The following is a 20,086-nucleotide window of genomic DNA, read 5'->3' as shown; positions in this document are numbered from 1 at the left end:
TGAGGACAGCTTGGCAAAACAGCATTAGGCCAATAAACATCTAAAGGCAAATCAAAAAACCTCCTCAAAGTTTTCAAAAGATGAAATCGATATGTTTTCCCATTTCCATGTTTACCAGTATCTACTTTACGACAGTTTGACTCATCAAACATTCTTACCTCAACACACTGCTGTTTGATTATCAGATGACAGGTCCTTCACACCCTATGAAGCGCTGCCTGTACTCCATTTAAATGTGTTATTGCAAGATTTTGTTATATGCTACATTGGCGAAATAAAGAGTGACTGAATCTAACCAGAGGACGCTGTGATGGCACTCAGCCGCAGGAAGCGACAGCACTCATGAAATAAGGAGTTTTCTTACCCTTCTCCCATAAAGAAATGAGAATTCAAGTCAAATAGCATGTAAAAATAGCGTGTACAATTGTATCAGGAGTTTTTTTAACTGAAATGTGTTTGTTTTGTTCCATACGAAGACCCTTAAGGTGTGAGTGGAAATGTTTTATTTATATTTATCCTTTCCATGAAACCGTAACATTATTTAAGTTTTGGAGTTATGAACGCTGCTATTTCTGACACTGTAATGGAGGCCACACAACATTTATTTCTTGAAACCACATAATGGATTTTCACACTTTTGGTTTATTTAACCATGTGTTCTTTACTCAAATGTTGCTATTCTTAAATAACACAATGACTAGAGGTTTAGTATTGTATGTATGAAACCACTTGAGGGCTGGATAAATCGTATCTCTGCTAAGGCCACAGCAGTTTCTCTCCCACACTTGCGCTTGTAATGGCTCAACAGAGCCGGCCAGCTAACCAATCAGAGCAGACTGGGCTCTGGTTTCAGACAGAGGGTGAAAAGAGGTGCTGCAGCACAGGCAGTATGAGAAAAATAAAGAGCTTTTTGAACATTAAAGCATGGAGACATGTCACAGTAGAGACACTACATACTAATATGAACCTCAAAAGGACCATTATAAGGCCCCCTTTAACAAACCAATAATGATGAACAATTGTTTCACCAAGATTCCTACAATTGTGCCAGGAGTTTTCTGTTCTCCTGCTGACAGACAGACTAACAAACCGAAAAACCAAACTGAGCTGAAAACAGAAACTCCTTGGAGAGTGCAGAGTTCCGCCAAGGCTGTTTCCTTATGTGTTAAATAATGCATGTGTCCACCCTGTGATTTGGATCTGTTCCACATTTTAATGAGTTCTTCCATGACCTACGCTACACCCTTCCACCAAGTTTCCAAATTGGGCCAGTAGTTTGTCTGCAATTCTGCTGAAAAATAAATAAATAAACCAAAACCACAACTTCCTTGCTATAGACTTGGTAAATATAATAACAATAATAATAATAATAATAAATTATATTTATATAGCACTTTTCTGTAACTCAAAGACGCTCTGGAGACATCTCAAATGTAAAGTACACCTCATTGTAAATGGCCTATTCATTTAATGTCTTCTAAATGCTCTTCTCTACTGTCTGTATTTCATGTCAGTTAATGCAACCTCAGCTGATACCTCAAGCCTCTTTATCATCCATAAACCCCCCCATAATATTTCTATACTACATTGAACATTATATAGTGTATTACAGTTTTCAGTTTATGTTTCCTAACATACATGTTCCAAAGCACTCAATCCTGAAAGAACGTTCCTCTTCCTCCTGTGAATTCAAGTATTTCATTCATTTCTGAAGGGCTCAAATATGTCTGCAACTGTATACTTAAACTGTCACAAAATACTGAATGGCTAATTTGATGGTCAAGCTTATGGTGTATACTTGTTGTATTTATGGTAGATAAAAGAGCCACCTCTCTTCAATGTGTCAAAATTATCCTACTTTGAAATACATGGAATAATACAGAGATGTACGTTGCTGATTTTATTTGACACACATAGGGGTAGGCTATAGAAGGCAATTTAGATATTATAATAGTTGGACCTTTTCTGGGAGCACATTATAACTCTTTGAATTTTAAATGAATGCTCCTGCTGGACGCTGAGCAGCACTGAGAGGTCATTAGTGTAAAGCGCTGTACAGTGTAGCTTTGAAAGCCAAGCCACTAGTGCATGTACATTAACAGGAAAGTCATACATCCAGTATATAAAATAACCTGAGCCCTCCTGAAACAGATCGCAGTGTGTAATTGTACGGGGCATTTTGTGCTAGCAAGAGCTTTCATTTCACCCTGGTTGAAGCCAGATGAAGGAGCTATTTTGGGCGTGCTGTAGGTCAGCAAAGACCAAGTGCTTTGATCCTGGGAGATACAGTCTGCTTTCTGAATGAGCCGGTGTGGCTGTTAGATCCCTGGAGAAGAATGGAGATATAATCCAATATCACTTCCTTATCCAGCTGTTTTTCTTTTTTTTTACTGAAACCTTGTAATTTCTCTGGACTAATATCATTTAAAAAAAGACAAATGCTCTTGTGTTTTTGGCCAGACAGGTTTTCTTCTGTACGATATTCCACATGGTCATCAGAATTCTTATTTTCCCTGTAGAAAAGTGTTACTACTTGATTTGATTAATAGGAATAAAGTATTATTCAGGAGACAGGGGCCCACAAAGTTGACCCATATTGGATGACCCTCCTAAAGACACATTCATTTTCTTAAAAAAGATAAAAAAACTTTGATTTGCGGAAAGCTCACAAACAAGGTTATTAACAGTAGCCATAGTTTTGGTCTGAAGAAAAAAAGGGGCCATGATTTCCAAAACCAAATGTAAATTATTTACAAATAGGTTACAGGCAAGATCTTTACATTTACTGAAGTTGCAAATATGGCACAGAATATAACAGGACGGTCAGTATCACACATGAATCCTTAGTGATGCCTGACTTTCTATTTAAAGTGGACCGATTATGCTATATTTGAAAAATATATTGTAGGGCCACCATACACTGTAAAAATAAAAATTGTAAAAAAACGGAAATTTTCTGGCGACGGGGGCGCCAGAAAATGTCCGTTAAAAAAAGGAAAGAAACTGTAAAATAAAATACGGAGATAACATGTAAAAAAAAAGTTACTTACCTTACCACAAGTAGCCTCTATTACTGTAATTTTACATGAAATCTTTTTATTTTAACATATATTATTTGTTAGAATAGAGTCATAAACCTCTAGAAAACGGAATAATTATCTTTAAAAAATGATAAAAAAAAGCTAAAATACATAATTACTTTTATTATTACAAAAAAGTACCGTGTATCTAAGACCATTTACCATTAAAACACAAAGAAAAGAATGTCATTTTACTTTGCAAAAGCCTTAGTTTACATTAACTATCACATTTTTTGCCAAAAAAAATCTGTAATTTTACAGGAAATCTTTTTCTTTTAACATATATTAATTGTTAGAATAGAGTTATACACCTCTAGAAAAACTGAATAAATATTTTTTTAAATGATCTAAAAAAGCTGAAAGAAAGAAGATTACTGTGGTCATTTGAAAAAATGCCGTAAATTCAAGATTCAAGGCTTTATTGTCATTTGTACATTAGCTTCAGTGTAGACATGGCAATGAACAACTGAAGTCACAGGCTCCTCCAACAGTGCAACATATATATATATAGAACATAGAACAAATAAAACAGAATAGAAATAGTGCAAGAAGAGTCTATATGCAAGTAAACGGAATATGATTGCACTGCCGTACCAGGCCGTGATGCAGCCAGTCAGGATACTCTCTATGGTGCACCTGTAGAAGATGCAGAGTATCCTGGAGTCCATGTTGAACTTCCTCAGCCTGCAGAACAATTACATCATAATGTCCAGGGACTTTTCACACGGAGAGAAAACATACACATGTTGAGAGGAAACTGCATTTTTTTTAAAACCACCCATTCCAACAAATTCCAAACTTCATTGCATCACAACAGAAGGTGTTCATCTGTGGAATAACTGTAATGATGAGCTGAAATACTGTGCAACTTTATCTAAACTAAAACTCTTATTTAGAAACCAAATCCTGAATGGTTCCGAGCAGGACCTGACCAGAAACGTTTTTAAGCTAAAATACGATAAATATTATTGTTTGTTTTGTTTCTAACATGTTCAATAAATTGACTAATACAATTTTGTTTTTAAAGAGCCGCTGTTTTGGTGATGGTGTTAGTGTGATGAGTCCATGTCAGGTCCTCAGTGATGAGTCAGGTCCTCAGTGATGAGTCCATGTCAGGTCCTTAGTGATGAGTCAGGTCTTCAGTGATGAGTCCATGTCAGGTCCTCAGTGATGTGGACACAGAGGAACCTGAAGCTGCTGACTCTCTCCACCGTAGTCCCATTGATGGCGATGGGGGCGTGTCCCTCTCTCTGCTGCTTCCTGTAATCCACAATCAGCTCCTTTGTTTTGCTGACGTTGAGATGGAGGTTGTTATCCTGGCACCAAGATGTCAGGTTTTCGACCTCCTCTCTGTACGCCGTCTCGTCGCCGTCGGTGATCAGGCCGATGACGGTCGTGTCGTCAGCAAACTTCATGAAATCTAAGACCATTTACATGTAAAACACAAAGTAAACATGTCATTTTACTTTGCAAAAGCCCAAGTTTACATTAACTGTCCGATGTTTTGTAGAAAAAAAATCACAAATATATACAATATATTATTGAAAATAATATACATCACAAAAATAAAAACAATAAATAAAATATATTTTAAGTAATAATAAAGCAGAATAGACCGGCAATGAAACATTTCAACATTTAACAATAGCCAACATTTTGTTCAAAAGATAACGATTATAAACACTAAAGAAATCTACCAGTTATGTGCGTGCGTGTGTACATGACTGTGTGTGTTTCAACTCTCTCCATTCAAAGTCAGCGACGTTTGTAATGAATGCACCTTTATCTTTATCGAGTGCTGTTTTTGTTTGTATTCCTTCCTCTCCACTCTAGTCCCATTGTCCGGATTGATCTTGAATAGGCACCTGTTAAGACAGAAGTACAGTGGATGATACAGCCATTAATTATCTTTACAGTTATACAGCTTGAAGTCAAAGGGCAATGCTACTCTTAAATCTACTTTTCATTAACTGTTATGATCATATCTGTGCATTTAAAGCATTGGTTTGAATAGTTTTGTTATATAAAGTCGTCACTTGGCATCACTATCACACTGGACAGTATCGCAGCAGGTCTGTAAACAGGAGCAAGCGGTCACTTGAAGATCATTTGAATGTGGGTAGCTACGAGTCCCATCTTGAGAGGTTTGTGTGTAACTGGGGCAGATGAGGTGCGTGTCAGTAGCAGAGTGAGCGGTGTAAAAGCATCGTAGTTAACCGAAAGAAGTTTTAATGTGTTTGTTCACTGCAATAATACCAGGTTTTCTTTTGTTGTCGACAAACGGCCCTCTTTCCGTCATTTTCATTGAGCTGAAGTAAACATACCACCGATTGGCTAAGAGTGAGTTTGAGCTTTCAGGGAGGAGCCAAAGCACACCACTGCAAAGGAAAGGGGTACGCTGAATTTACAACCCAAGACAAAACGAGAGCATAACGCGAAACAGAATGCAGCACAATAATCTTTTTATCTCGATTATCTTGTATTGTCAGGAGCACTTATCGTGTGTCAGAAATGTGCACAATCCTCTACTCTGTGGTTTAAGATGGAATTACTTAATAATTACAATTCAAGTCTTACCTCTGCAAGAACTCCAGGGTAGCTCCCAGTTCTGAGCGATAACTGATGTTGAGGCAGTAATATGCTGCAAACATCAGCATCAGGGCGTCGACAACATTCAGGACACTGTCACTGACGATGGTCTGGTCCTCTGCTATCATGTAGTGTCTAGCTGTCAGGGGAGAACTCCCTTAAGGTACCACAACAGGAAAAAGTCACAAAACATTTATAAATCCAAAAAATATTTAGTGCAGATTGTTTGTTTTTTTTACTGGTGATCACATGGCCAATTGTATTTTAGGAATGATCAGCTCCTGCAGCTTTCTTTTCTTTCTTAAGTGTTTCCTAATGTTAACAGTGTAGAAAATGTCACATCATAAAGAGATAGTTTGGGTGTTTAAAGTGGGGTTTTATAAAGGTACTTATCCATAGTCAGTGTATTACCTAGAGTAGATGATGGCCGGCAGGGGCGGGCTGGGAAACGGTGGACCTCTGTCGCCTGTCAGCTTAACTTCAATGATGCCATTTAAAAACAGCAAACCGACCCGGCCGTTCGGTGATTCTACAGATGGTCAGTCCGCCCCTGCCGGTACCGAAGTGGGCCAAGTGGCCCGACCGGCCCATCGGGATTCGCCCTGAACGTCCCGATGGCCAGTCCGCCACTGATGGCCGGGATGCCCCGAGCAACCACCTGGAAGCAAAGCAATGTACTGCTCTGGACAGGGTCAGCAGAAAAACATATTTTAGCCACCTCTTGATGATTTCCATATCCTTTCACTGTTTGCATAGCAATACCATATAGGACATTGAGAATTTATAACACTTGTAATATGGCAAGAAATCTTACTTGAGGATCTCTGGCTGCTGTTTATTCTTGGTAGGTTGCAATTGGGTCAATGACATTTATTGATTTTCAACAGGCCATTTTTAAAATGCAAAAATTAAGAATATCTATTAACATTTTTATAACATTCAGAATGTTGAGCACGCATAAATCCATATAACAAATAATATTTAAGTGATTTTAAGTGTTTTTTCTTCTAGATGATACGGCCGCGTTGTCGTGGCCCATTCTTGTGGGTTATCTAAAACTGTGCCACGTCAACAGGGATCCGCTTCTTGACTCACACGTTAAAAACCATCCAAATAAAGCTCTGTAGGCGCTGATGTCTTTGCCTTCCTTGGCCGATTTATTTGCTTCCATATATTTAAACAAACAAAATAAACAAAATGATCAGTGTAACGTGAGGTCAAAGACTGTTCCGATTCCCCGTTCATTGCTGGAGACGATTTCCACGTCACGCTCAGTCCCACCCCTTCCTTATATAACAGGTGTGGCTCACAGTAAATCAAAGTTTTCCTCCGAATATTTAATTCGGTACTAATACATAAATGGAAAGAATATATTAAGATCTAAATTAATAAGAAAATAATACACTCATTGTCAACACAGAAAATGGCTCTAACATTCCAGCCCCTAATTGCATAGAATATAGCAATTACAACAAATAATAAATAGAGCCAATATTCAAAACAAATATTCATTTTCTTCTTGTCAGAGTTCATAGATGAAATTCATCTTGAGTTTCATAATTCGATTATCGATTTTTCTAGCTTCAGCCAGTAGTAGTAGTCCAGTTAATCTCCAGCTTCCAGGAGCAAACAGAGTTTTTGTTTTAACTAGAACACCACCCAGGAGTTTCTGGGAGCTGAATCGTCCACCATAACAACGAGATCTCCAGAAAGAAAGTTCCATTTATTTCGCTGTTGCATTGTTGGAAGGAGGTTAATGTCCTGTGCAAAGTGTTGCCTTTGTTCAAATGCAAGTATGGCCATTTCAGCCTTGTCCATATCTTCCACAGTCCGATTTGTGTTGACGGTCACTTTAAGGTTTATGGCCCGTTCCTTCAGTGATTGATCTCCAAGAGCAATCTTTTCCATTTCAGGATCCAAGCTACAGCTTTTTTTCAGGCTGTTCCAATCTGAGTAGTGCTCAATTAGTTCGCTTGTGGGACTTTTCCCCTCAATACTCATCACATTTACAGTGACATTCCTTTTCACTACAGGATCATCTGGAGAAAGAGCTTTTTAATATTTTGTCTGGGTTCCTTGGCCACTGAGACTCCTCCTCCTGCAGGAATTCAGGTCCTTGTAAGAGTTCATTGTTGAGTGATGTTCCTTTGTATGAAGATGTACAATCAAATACTACTCTAACGGACCGTCTCCACAGCAGCGTTAAAAAAAAATCTTGGAGGTGGGTGTATCTGAGGCTTGGGGATTTTTTTGCGATCAACCAATCACATGAATCTCCCGCCCGCGACATACGAAGCCAAAAAGCCCGAAGTAAACTGGATATAAACTCCCCAAAACAGGCGAAAACATACCACTGTCTCTGCCACCTCCCTCCATGCCTGGCTCCTCCGGTTTATATCCCGGTAGGTCTGGTCATAAAGCACCGGGTGATTGATTCGCTACCGCTAATTTCTCCTCCATTTTTTGGAATATGAGGAAATGATCTGTGGTATGTCTCTCCCAGCATACACGCCGTTTGATTGGCTAGAGCTTGAACTGCCAGATTTGCGTACACGGGATTTGATTGGCTGCCGCTTCCACCTCAGCTTCAAAAGTTGAACATTGTTCAACTTTGAATCTTGAAAATCCTGAATCTCCGCTTCAAAGTGAATGGGCAGAAGCGTTTCAAGATTTTTTAACGCTGCTGTGGAGACGGCCCGTTAGTGTCTTTTTTCGCTTGTGATACACCCTGTGGTGGGTTATGTACCACACCTTGCCATCATTTTGATGAAGGTCCTTCGATGGCACCTTTTCCGCATAGCCTTTTGTGATTCCATCTTCCATGAAAACCTTGTACTCTTCAGCATAAGCAGCATCCTTCTTGAATTTCCTAGCGAGGTAATGTGCTCTTTGTTCAGCTATATGGTGATTATTGGGCATGATGACATCACTATTACGAAGTAGCAAAGGTAGATAATAGTGATTATCCTTCAGTGTAGCTGCACTTGATACCAGCTGCCTGAATTTACTTTCTTCAACTGACATTTGAAGTTTTCCCTCATATTCTCTCTCTGGGAAATCATGATGGTACTGATTTACAAGAAGGTTTTCTAGTTTTTCAATTGAGATGCGGTTTACTGATGCCACTGGTCTTCCGAATTTGTCCACAGCTGTAGTTGAACTAAGCGGTCCATTGACGACCCATCCTAAGAGAGTTCTTACAGCATAAGGACCATTACCTTGGCTATTTATGATTTGCCAGGGCTCCATTGCCTTTGGGACATCTACTCCGATTAAGAGTTCCACATCCGCATCAATTTCTTGTAGTTGTATTTCCTTCAAGTAATGCCACCTGTTGAGATCCTTTTGAGAGAAAAGGTTCCTCTTTGTCACTGGTATCTTTGTTTGTGTGTATGTCTTCTGCAGCTCAATAAAGTTATTCCCATCCAAATCCCCCACTTGTAGTCCAGTTATTTCATAACTATCCACTGGTTTCTTTTGACCCATTGTTTGCAGGAGAACTGTAGTCTTCCGTCCTGTTGTATTCAGCCGCCGCATCAGATTCTCTGTGCAAAAGGTTGATGTGCTGCCAGGATCAAGAAAGGCATATGTTTGTATAGTTTTGCTGCCTTTGGAAACTTTTATTTGTACTGGTACTATTGACAGTTTGCAATCTTTTCCAGCCCCGATATCCTCTTCTTTATCCAAAATGACAGGAGTTCCACTGACTGATCGTTTTGGCCAATTAGTCATGTGGTCGTTTTCATTCTCTGTTGGTTTATCGATGTGTAGAATGCTAGGGTGCTTTCCTTGGCAGTGTAGGCATGTCATCCTCTTCCTACAAGTTCTGCTCATGTGTCCCCTGGTTAGACATCCAAAGCATATGCCTTTTTCCTTCAATAGTTGTACCTTTACATCACTTGGTTGCAGTTTTAACATTTCACATTCATTCAGTGAGTGCTTGTCTTTCTTGCAAATGCAACAATTACCATCCCACCTATTTGTAACCAGGCTTTCAGGCTCTTGATAGCTTTTTGGACTTGCAGTGTTACAGTTCATCCTTTCTATTGCTATGGCAAAGCTACTAGTTTTACCTTGTTGGCTGATTTGCTGTTTGGAGTAGGATGTCATAGCTTTTGGGATGGCTCTCTGGGATGGCATAACATCATGAATATCACCAAAGAAGGGATCTTGCAGAATGCTGGCTTGCTTTTCTATAAACACAACAAGGTCAGAGAATGTGGCCCTTCTGTGGTTTCGTTCCAGAAGCTCGAATGCTGTATTTCTCCACTTTTCCTTCAGCTTGTATGGCAGTTTTGACACAATGAGCTTTAAAGTAGATACAAGATCCAATTCTTCCATGCTTTTTAGTTCCGTCATAGCATTGCAGCATCCTCTCAGGTAAAGGGCATAGGCATGTAATGAAGTGAGGATTGTTTTTGATGTAACATTAGTAAATCTGCAATATCATTTTGCCTCTGGATCACAGTTATCAAATCTTTACTATGACTACTAGAGTCTGATTCCTCAGAACTTTCACTCCTTGGTGGCTCCGATGTTCTAAGCAATGGAGCTGGTTCAGAGGGGTCTAATGCAAGTGCAGGTATTTGAGCTCCTCGAACTCTGTGAAGTGATGGTTTAGCAATGTGGCTTGTCTGGCTTGTCAAATATTCATTCATTCCATCTCTTTCCTGTACTGTAGAATGTCTTTCAGGGCCCACATAAAAACTGTCAAACACCTTTAATTTGGCTTCAGATTCGGCTATATGCTCCTCCAGTTCCATTCTCTCCAATTCAGCTTGTAATCTGTTTTTCTCCATTTCCATTGCCTGTTTCCGTTTTAATGTGGACATCCGTGATTGTAATGCAGCTTTCTCCGTGGCTACTTTAAGACGAGCTGAGTATATTGAAGTTGCAGATTGTCTTGTCTGATTTGAACATTTTGATATCCTAGACTCATCGGATACATTGGAGATACTATCATGAGGATTAACAAACATCTGAGGGTCTGGTGGAAAAGTGTTCCATGAATCCACTTCCTTTAGGAAATTATCAAATGTTTCCATTTTGGGCTCATACCAGTCCAACGTCTCATTTTCCTTTATTTCAGAAGGTAAAAGCATTTGGACAGCAGCATGAGCATCTTTAAATTCATCCAGAGTCACTTTTAATTGTTCCACACCTCGTAACACCCTTTCACTATTTCCACTATCAGCAAGCAGTGGTCTGAGTTCATTCAGTTTGCGCGTGCACGCGCCCAGTCTCCCTCTGCGCTTCGCACTGAGAGTTTTTAACTCATTGTCTATTTTATCAGGTTCTTCAGCCATCATGACATCATTTCCTTGTCCCTTTGGATAACACTTTATCAATCCTTTTGATCGTTCAATCCGCACTTTAATCCAAACATTGCGTCGTAACAAACATTTCTCTCTGCTCCATTCCGTTTCCTTTTATCTTGGCAGGCATCCAACATATATCCATATCACGATCATCTTGGTTATCTTTCTTCTGGCTTAAGAGTTCATGTCATTCATTATATTAGTCCATTTACTCACTGTTCTTGATCCGTCCTTTGTTTACTCGCGGCCCTCCGCATGACTCAACAGCTGATCGTTGCGCAATCCTTACGCTCTGTCCGCGGAGTATCCTTCTTCCATTCACAAATCTCAAAACCGGGATTCCATCAGCGATGCGTCTTTAACATCAGATATTCCAGCGGTCCGGAGTCTTTGACTATGTCGTGGCCCATTCTTGTGGGTTATCTAAAACTGTGCCACGTCAACAGGGATCCGCTTCTTGACTCACACGTTAAAAACCATCCAAATAAAGCTCTGTAGGCGCTGATGTCTTTGCCTTCCTTGGCCGATTTATTTGCTTCCATATATTTAAACAAACAAAATAAACAAAATGATCAGTGTAACGTGAGGTCAAAGACTGTTCCGATTCCCCGTTCATTGCTGGAGACGATTTCCACGTCACGCTCAGTCCCACCCCTTCCTTATATAACAGGTGTGGCTCACAGTAAATCAAAGTTTTCCTCCGAATGGTACTAATACATAAATGGAAAGAATATATTAAGATCTAAATTAATAAGAAAATAATACACTCATTGTCAACACAGAAAATGGCTCTAACACGCGTCCTTATAAAAAGTAATGTGGTGCGACCATGTTTTTTCATAAAACTAAATAAATTCCTTAACATTTGTAACTATTTTTACAAGTTGTCAGTAATTTTGAGAGTTTAGAAACAAGGAATTTGCATTTTTTTAGAGATTTTGTTAAAAGTAACCTTATATTTTGGTTAAATAATGTCAAAATTATCATCTTAAAGGGCCCATGTCATGGCCATTTCCACTGATCATAATTACATTGTTGAGGTATACTAAAATAGATTTATACTGTGCAATTTTCCAAACTCACATTGGTTTCGCATACAGCATCTCTGTCAAGCATGTGTATTCAGCAGTATTCACTTTCTCCACTAAACGGCTCGTTGGAGCTCTTGCCCCCCCCTCCCTGTGAGCCTAGTGTGCTCCGATTGGTCAGCTCGGCCACTCGTTCTGATTAGTCAACCACCAGAGAGGCTGCGCCCATGTCAGTGCTTTTCCCGGCTGCTCTCAGCGTAACATCAGTCTTATCATGGCGTCGGTACAGCGGTATATTTTATATACATATATATTTTTAACTGTTGTTATAGAAGAGTGTGACGGCCTCAGGGCCTTTGTCTTACGGTGGGGTGGAGCTGAAGAGGGTAATCAGCGCGATCACGGACACCTCCGTAGCCGGTGCTATTAATCCCAGCGGCCCGGAGTCTCTCTCCAAAGCGGCTGCAGAAGGACGAACTGAGCGACCCTCTCCCCTCGACCACCTGTCTCTGCATTTACCACAATAAATGTGCCGTGGTTTTGTAAACTCGTGTATGTCTCCTTGTCTTTCCGTTGTGGCCTACGAGCTACTCTCATAACAAAGAGTAAGTTATTTTTACCCGTTATAAACTACTACTGTTTGATGAGAAATCAAATCATGGTTTGCTATATATGAATTCAGGGAAGAAAGGATAGGCCTACTAAGTATTTCCATTAAACTTTATTTTTAGAAATGTACAAAATGAACATAAATATACATATATACACGGTATATCATCCATTCCTCCTCCTCGCATCTTGCCTGCGCACAGTCGGTGCGGTGCCTTTTAGCACCCTCAGTAGTAGTAGAATCCCTTCCCCGTCATGGATTGTCCGCCAGGATCTGGCTGGACGAAATCAAATGCAAATCACAAAATATTAGAGAAACTTAGTTGTTTTAGATTCGTTAGTAGTAGTTGTGTAATGAACAGCTTGCCTGCTAATATGCTAACCTAGCTTTGTTTACCTTGGTAGCTAACACGATATGAACGTTAGCTTGGAGGAAAGGCAACTATAATGCAGTGTAATAAAACTACTATGAACAAAAGCTAGTGGTTCATATTAGGCTAGCAATAACATGTTTATAATTGCAATCGTATACGGGTATTCTGCTACGTTCGGTCATACAATGTAACTTGCATGAATACATTGTTTTGCGCTAGCATACAGCTAGCCTCGTTAGCTACATGCAGTATATGTACGGTCACAATGTACGGTAAATCACAGTACAGTATACTGTATGAGTATTCCGTGTGTGTGACTGCAGACATTCTCCTGCCATGACAAACATGTAAGGCCATCTGCTGACATTGTAGTTGATATATTTAAACGCTAGCAACGTAGCATCACAAAAATGTTTTTCTGACCAAAACTAGCTCTACCTCCGTGTGTTAGATCGCTACGCCAGCTATAATGTAATTACGTTTCGCGACTGACCGGCAAATCACCCGGAGTATACTGTCAATAGGTATTTTGTGTGTGAATGCAGACATTCTCCTGCTATGAGATACATGTATGCAAGGCCATCTGCTGATATTAGAGTTGATATATGGAAACTCTAGCAACTTAGTTAGCACAGTTAGCACTGTGTCAATGGCTTAGCAGTCCAACACAGTTTACACATTTAAACAGTCTTGTTTGATAAATACACAAATAACAATGCAAACTTACAGGTTGTATACCCAGATCTTCCCCTGCTCCAAACGGTCCAAACAAGCTGTGCATATCCGGCCTCAAACTGGGCAATGTTTTGGAAGCTTTCGTCTGTGAAATGCCGGTTCTTCGAACCTCTGGAGGAGGAACACGACGCTGCTGGTGTGGCCATAGCTCTTCGGGATTGGTCCATTTCGTTCCGGGTACCGCATGACATCAGGCGGTACCCGGAACTAAATGGAAGACTCAAATGGGCAGTGACGTATCTCCAACGAGGCGTTTTGGGGAGGTATTTTCTGTGTTAGAGTTTTACTCGCTACAGGGTGTACTTTGAGGGTTTTGACTCTGCACACCGTTTACATGCATAAAAACCTTCATAACACACAAGGGGACGGGTAATAACCGGAAAAGCATGACATGGGAGCTTTAAATGAAGTTGATGGGCTTATTTTTCCTGTAAATAAAATAAAACTGAGATAAATGTTAAAACAATACAATTCACTCAAGCATACTGTATCAGTGATCACTTTTTAATTGATAGACATTTCATACATTCTTTCTATTTAAATACAGTAAAGGCAAAAGACGGTCGCACCACATGATCAGTGGTCGCTCCAAATGACATAAAGATCATACAAACAATAAATGACCAAAATGTTGAGTTCAAACACATGTTGTTCACATTTTGGAATAACAACATTTCAATAACATTTTTGAAATACATTTTATCTCAAACATTTAGAAAACAATACATTTAAAGCAGTACAAATGTATGACTTTTTACAAAAAGCATTTCATTTAACAAAAAAAGTATGGCTTTTAGTAGGATATAACATTGTTAAAAACCATGTATTAACAAATCATGTAATGTTTTACTTTACAGATTCAAGTAAAGTGCACAATATGAACCAACATTTAATTTGATATTATTATTACCCTTGCTTCAAATGGGTTACAGGATTGCCTATGTTCGGGCCTTTCTTCAACCCCAGGCACTATTGAACTTTACCCAATCTTGGCTGCTCAATTTAGAGAATCGTGAGGTTGCTGGCTCAGGTTCTGCGATGACAGATTGAACATCTTTCCTATCGTAGAAAATTATGTCAAGAATTTGTGGCCACATGAATAAATTATTTTCACCTGACTGCCGCATGCAGCTAACCTGGACCTCTTCTTCCACAACCTCAAGGACCTGACCTATATAGGGAAGTTCATCATAGGTAACAATCACAAACTTTCCACTGTGGTCTTTTACACTGGTGTGTTGCCTTGGTGGATTAGGAGTGCTTACCAAATCCTTAGAGTGGCTCTCGGTGTTCCTCATGTCTACCAGTTGTGGCTGATAACATGAGCATGGCTTCATTTCTGCATGTGTGCAAAAGCATGAAACCTGCCTGTGACTTATTTTACCAGCTTCTACAGACAAAACCTGGTGAATCTTTAAAGTGCCCTTCACTGTTGCCAATTTGCCTGGAATCAGCTCATCATATTTTTCAATTATTTCTTCGCTTATCCAATGGAAGGTAATAGCTGAGCCAGTTTTTTTTGCAAGCATCTCATAAACATCCAGTGGAGTCTGTAGGTCGCCCCCTCTTTGGACATAAAGATCTGCATCTCTCTTAACCGCACCACCAATGCCATCTGGGGCTCCCTTTCCATGGGACTTTTCAGAGTAGTTCCATGTAACTTGTGTGAAATTAGAAAGGAAGGGAACAGTGCTGAGGAGGTAAAAGTTTGCTTTGTTCCTGTACTGTGTACAGGGCCCATCACTGATTACATGTAATACTGTAATCTGGGGGCAGGTTGCCCGAAGCTCTTTCAGTATGGGCTCCAGGTGGGCCCACACTGCCCGCTCATCATGGCGGAGGCTGTCCGACAGTGTGGCATACGACTTAGTGCCATTGACTGTGTAGAGTACAGCAGTGTGTAATGTGGCTTGCTTTCTGCTGCCTCCAAAATGGTAGGCCTGTATTTCAGTACTCATCTTACATGAATAGTTCTCTGAAAAATCAATGTGTAGAACTGCTTCAGTGTCAGTGAGATTTAGTTTGAGGTCACGAAACTGTTCTGTTTGGTGTATCCAATTAAATTGATGAATGGCTATATGTTCAAGCTTTTTCAGGAACAACTCTGTTAACTTCTGGATTGTCCCTGTGTATGTCTGCTTTAAAACATTTGCAAAGTTTTTCTCTCCTTTTGTTGATGTGACGCGCTCCCATTGATCCCAAGAAACTTCGCCACACTCTGTCTCAGGAATTTCTATTTCTTCAAAGCAGCAAGTGGGACATTCGCGGTCCATGCATGCTTTATTTTTACGATCACACACAATCATACTCAACAATTCTGAGATGCTGGTTGTTTTAAGCAACCCTCTAGTAGCAAGTTTGTTAACCAAGAGGCGGACATTCTCATGTTCCACACATGCACATGTTTCTCTATCTCTATTTTTTGGCTCTGTGATGTAAAAAGGCCGCCTCCTCACAAATTGTCTGTATGACATTGAGAGATGCTCTTTGACCTATTTTTTGTACTGGGCATGGAGCTCAGTGAGGGGCTTGGTTAGAACCCTCCTTTGCATTTTCTTTTTGTTTTTCGTGATAGTGTCTTTTTTCCCTGGCAACAGACGACTGTTTTCGTCTCTGGACAAAAAATGGACAACAGCTTGCTCTCTCTGAGCCGATTTGTTGGGCCCTTTTAGCTTTTTTCCCCCACTTAAGCCCACTCTCTCTCTTGCCATTAACCTTTTTCCACTCTTTTGACATTTTTCTTTAAGTCTTCTCATTTTTGCAAGCTGTTTTCTAAGATGTAACACCTGCTTTTTTATTTTATACTTCTCTTTCTGAAGTTGTTTGCAACGCCTTTCTGCAGAAGATGTAGTAACTTTCTTCTTTTCCTCTGGTGTGGAAGATGATGGGGGATTAAAAGTTTCATTTAGGGGTATTGGGTCCAACATAGATTGTCTTGCATTTTCTGGCTGTTCTTGTTCTACATCTGAAAAGTTCTCCATAGATGGTGGTGTAAGGTCAAGCAAAGGGTTTGCCATATTGTTCCTTTCCCTGTAAGTACTGGATGCAGCCCTCCATTTCTCTCTCTGTTTCTTTCTCTCTCTCTCTCTCTGACAGCTCACTTGCCTTAACATATGGAATCTTTCCCTGCTGTTTCCTTCTCTGGTAGCTGAAACATATATAAATAAACAAAATGTATAGCATCATGCCATTTATCTATGATGAATAGCCTATTTTATCTCGGATGGTTGATAGATGACAGAGAAGATGAAAATGTTAACAAAAAAGGAAAAGCAACAACACAACATACCTTTCTCTTCTCCTTGCAAGGTACTCAGCTCTTGCTGCAGGGTCAGAATTAACACGCTGCCTATGGCAAGCGCTTTTTATTTTACTTGACAGTGGCATCTGTTCAAATAGAATAAAACAGTTAAAAATAAATAAATACATAAACATTCATTCATAATGATTACAATAATGTAATTAATTGCTCTAATTTCATGATATATTAACCATAACCCTAACCCTAACAATTTTTTCAAAGACGAATAAAGTTGCATAAAAATTATTCATAATGAGTCTAAAGTAAAGTACTTTAAGTATATAAATCCTCAAATGAATATTAAAGCATAAAAACTGACAATGTATGACATATTTTAATCATAATTACACTTCTAAAACGGTCGCACCACATGATATTTGGTCACACCAAATGATATTTGGTCGCACCAAATGATATTTGGTCGCACCAGATGATATTTTCAAGTTGAGTCAAGTTTAACAGACACATATATAGCTAACTGAAGAAAGCAAGCTAGCTAGCTACATGAAATCACTTTGAAATGTATGATCAACATGTCAAATTGTATAAATAACTACATATTCATTGTTTACTTGAGGTCATACCACATGATATTCAAATGTGGCAACTACATTCTACTGTAGGCTGCAAAAAAGTAATTTTTCTAGAAAATTGAGAAAGAGCTACAAACCTGCTAGCTGTTAGCATTGATCCTTGGCAGTTGGATGTATGATGCTACTTCCTGTCCTTCAATGCATTTCAAAATAAAAGTCCCAAAATGACAGTTTCTTGATGGTTGCACCACATGATATTTCATAAAATGGACATCATTGGACAAAGTATGTTAGAACATTATGAATAAAATATTAAAACAAATGCGTTTGAATTTATTAAAGGATTATTAAGGACACTTTAGAAATGATGCCAAATTAGGCAAAAATAAATTTCGACAGATTTAGGGCAATTTTAAAGATGTCTTACAAACAGCAGTCAAGGCTGGACGGTCGCACCACATGACAATTTGACTGTGTAAATAACTGAAATATAATGACTGATTAAAGCTTTTGTAAAAATAGAGGGTGTACATACATATGAAAGGTAATACGTATAAATGGTATCTTTAAAAAGATTAACACTTTTTTTTTTACCTAAGAAAAATCAGTTGGACAAAAAATGTAGGCGTCATGTCATTGACCCAATTACTGGTACTGCAGCTACAGTAACAGCTGAGGGGAAAAAAGAGACACAAGTTTGCACATGCTTAAGCAAAAATAACTTAAATAACACAGCAGCAGCTTTAAGTACAGTAATACCACTCAGAGTTCCCGTTATGACCGGTAAAATATGCTGAAGACCGGCAAAACGAAATCTCTCCGGTCAAAATAATTTCCCTTTAGCACAATACCGCATCAGTTGCGCCACTTATGTGACAGACAAGAATAGTATGTGACAGACAAGAATAGTCAATTCTAATGTCTAACATTTAATGTGGAGAAAGAGTGTCCTGTATGGGTTGATTGTGCGTTGATCTGTTGGCAATGTCTCGGGGTTCCGGTGGGCATGTAAACAAATGCATAATGTTGCGCTATACTTTGCGGCCTCACCCGGTTGCATAGCGGCGCTTATTGTTTAGGTGTCTTTTAATAAGCAGGTAGTCATATCATTAGCTAGAACCAGCTAGATCTGATCGATATGGACATAAATGCGAGTGAAGTCTAATCTGACCGGAGCAAGAGATCAGCTGCTGCTGACTAGTCGACACCCAGCTCTGCATGATCATCTGCAGCGGTGAGCGGAACAAAACACACTTCAGGTTAGAATATCACGTAGCTATTTTAATTACCTCTCAAACTACCTAAACTAGTTATAGATATATTTAGTTTTACTGGGTTGCTCATTACTGGATCCGCGAGCTGCATGATACTGACGGGCTGTCAGGAGAGGGAGAGAGAGCGCTCCGTTTATTATTCCCGTGTTATAAATTACTGTACACTTTTGAATAATGTAGTTAATCTACTAGAATTAGTTTGTTTAATATCGAATCATATCAATTTGTTTAAAAGCTCAATAAATAAGAAGACCTTTGACCGGCACTTTTCTCATTTTGTCCGGAAGATCTCAACTTTAACGGACATGTTGACCGGCAAAAAAATATTCTAACGGGAACTCTGCCACTTCAAGTATAAGACCTGAGTACTTCTACTCTTATTCAAGTACAAGATCAGAGAACTTCTCCCACCTCTGATTATAGCCTTAACATAGGATTGAAAAGATACGGATAATGTGCATTGTGTGTAACATTATGCCCACAAAAAAATCGATTATAAAACTAAGGATTGAGCTAACATTAGGAGTTAGTGACAATGTATGCTAGTTAGCTAGCTAAACTATTTATTAAATAATATTGCGAAAAAGTAACTCTGAAACATTCACTGCACATCAGCTCAGCCACTCGAGCACCATTAAAAAATAAAAAAGTAACACCCTGCATAATGACGGCATAGAACAGCTCAATTTCAAAGCATGGTAGCTAGCTGCTACCGTAGCTAGCTAGCTGCTACCTAGCTATGGTAACGTTAGCTAACATTACTTTGTTTTCGGTCGTTAAACAAAATGTATACCATAGCTAGGACTTTGACGTTTGCAATGTTTTAAGTCTTGAGTGTTTTGAATCCGTTGATAAATAGTTTTTACCGTTACCTCTGAAAGTGCTGATTCCTCTTCTCTGGGCGCGCCACATGCAGTGTAGTGATGTGTCGGTCGCGAACGAGCCGGCTCAAAGAGCCGGCTCTTTTAAGTGAACGACGGGAGCCGGCTCGCGCCCGCGAACGAGCCGTTTTTTTTTGTTATTTTGTTGTTGTTAAGTAATACAAGACAGAATGATATGATGATCTCCGCGCTACAGCTGCTCCGTGCATGCATGCAGTGACATGTAATATCCAAGGATTAGAGACTGTTGGATGCTGCTGTTTTGAGCATTGCAATACATTTTTTTGTATTATGTTTTTTTATGATTAGAGACGGTTGGATGCTGCTGTACTGAGCATTGCAATATATTTATTTTCACTATGTT

The 20,086-nt window shown here is 39.3% G+C and overlaps 1 protein-coding gene and 1 long non-coding RNA gene across 2 annotated transcripts in view; one reads left to right on the top strand and one right to left on the bottom strand.

Moving 5' to 3' along the window:
- The window catches only part of LOC117485720 (inactive dipeptidyl peptidase 10-like), a 430,229-nt gene that overhangs the window by 97,821 nt on the left and 312,322 nt on the right, over window positions 1–20,086 (top strand). The gene's annotated exons all lie outside the window — the stretch shown is intronic.
- LOC117485722 lies at window positions 4,462–5,770 on the bottom strand. The gene is made up of 3 exons (XR_004556237.1): window positions 5,658–5,770; window positions 4,861–4,945; window positions 4,462–4,500 (listed from the first exon to the last, which is right to left on the bottom strand). It is a non-coding gene; the product is annotated as an uncharacterized LOC117485722 (long non-coding RNA).

Source organism: Trematomus bernacchii, unplaced genomic scaffold (assembly GCF_902827165.1).
Source record: "Trematomus bernacchii unplaced genomic scaffold, fTreBer1.1, whole genome shotgun sequence".
NCBI lineage: Eukaryota > Metazoa > Chordata > Actinopteri > Perciformes > Nototheniidae > Trematomus > Trematomus bernacchii.
This window is presented reverse-complemented; position numbering and strand designations above follow the sequence as displayed.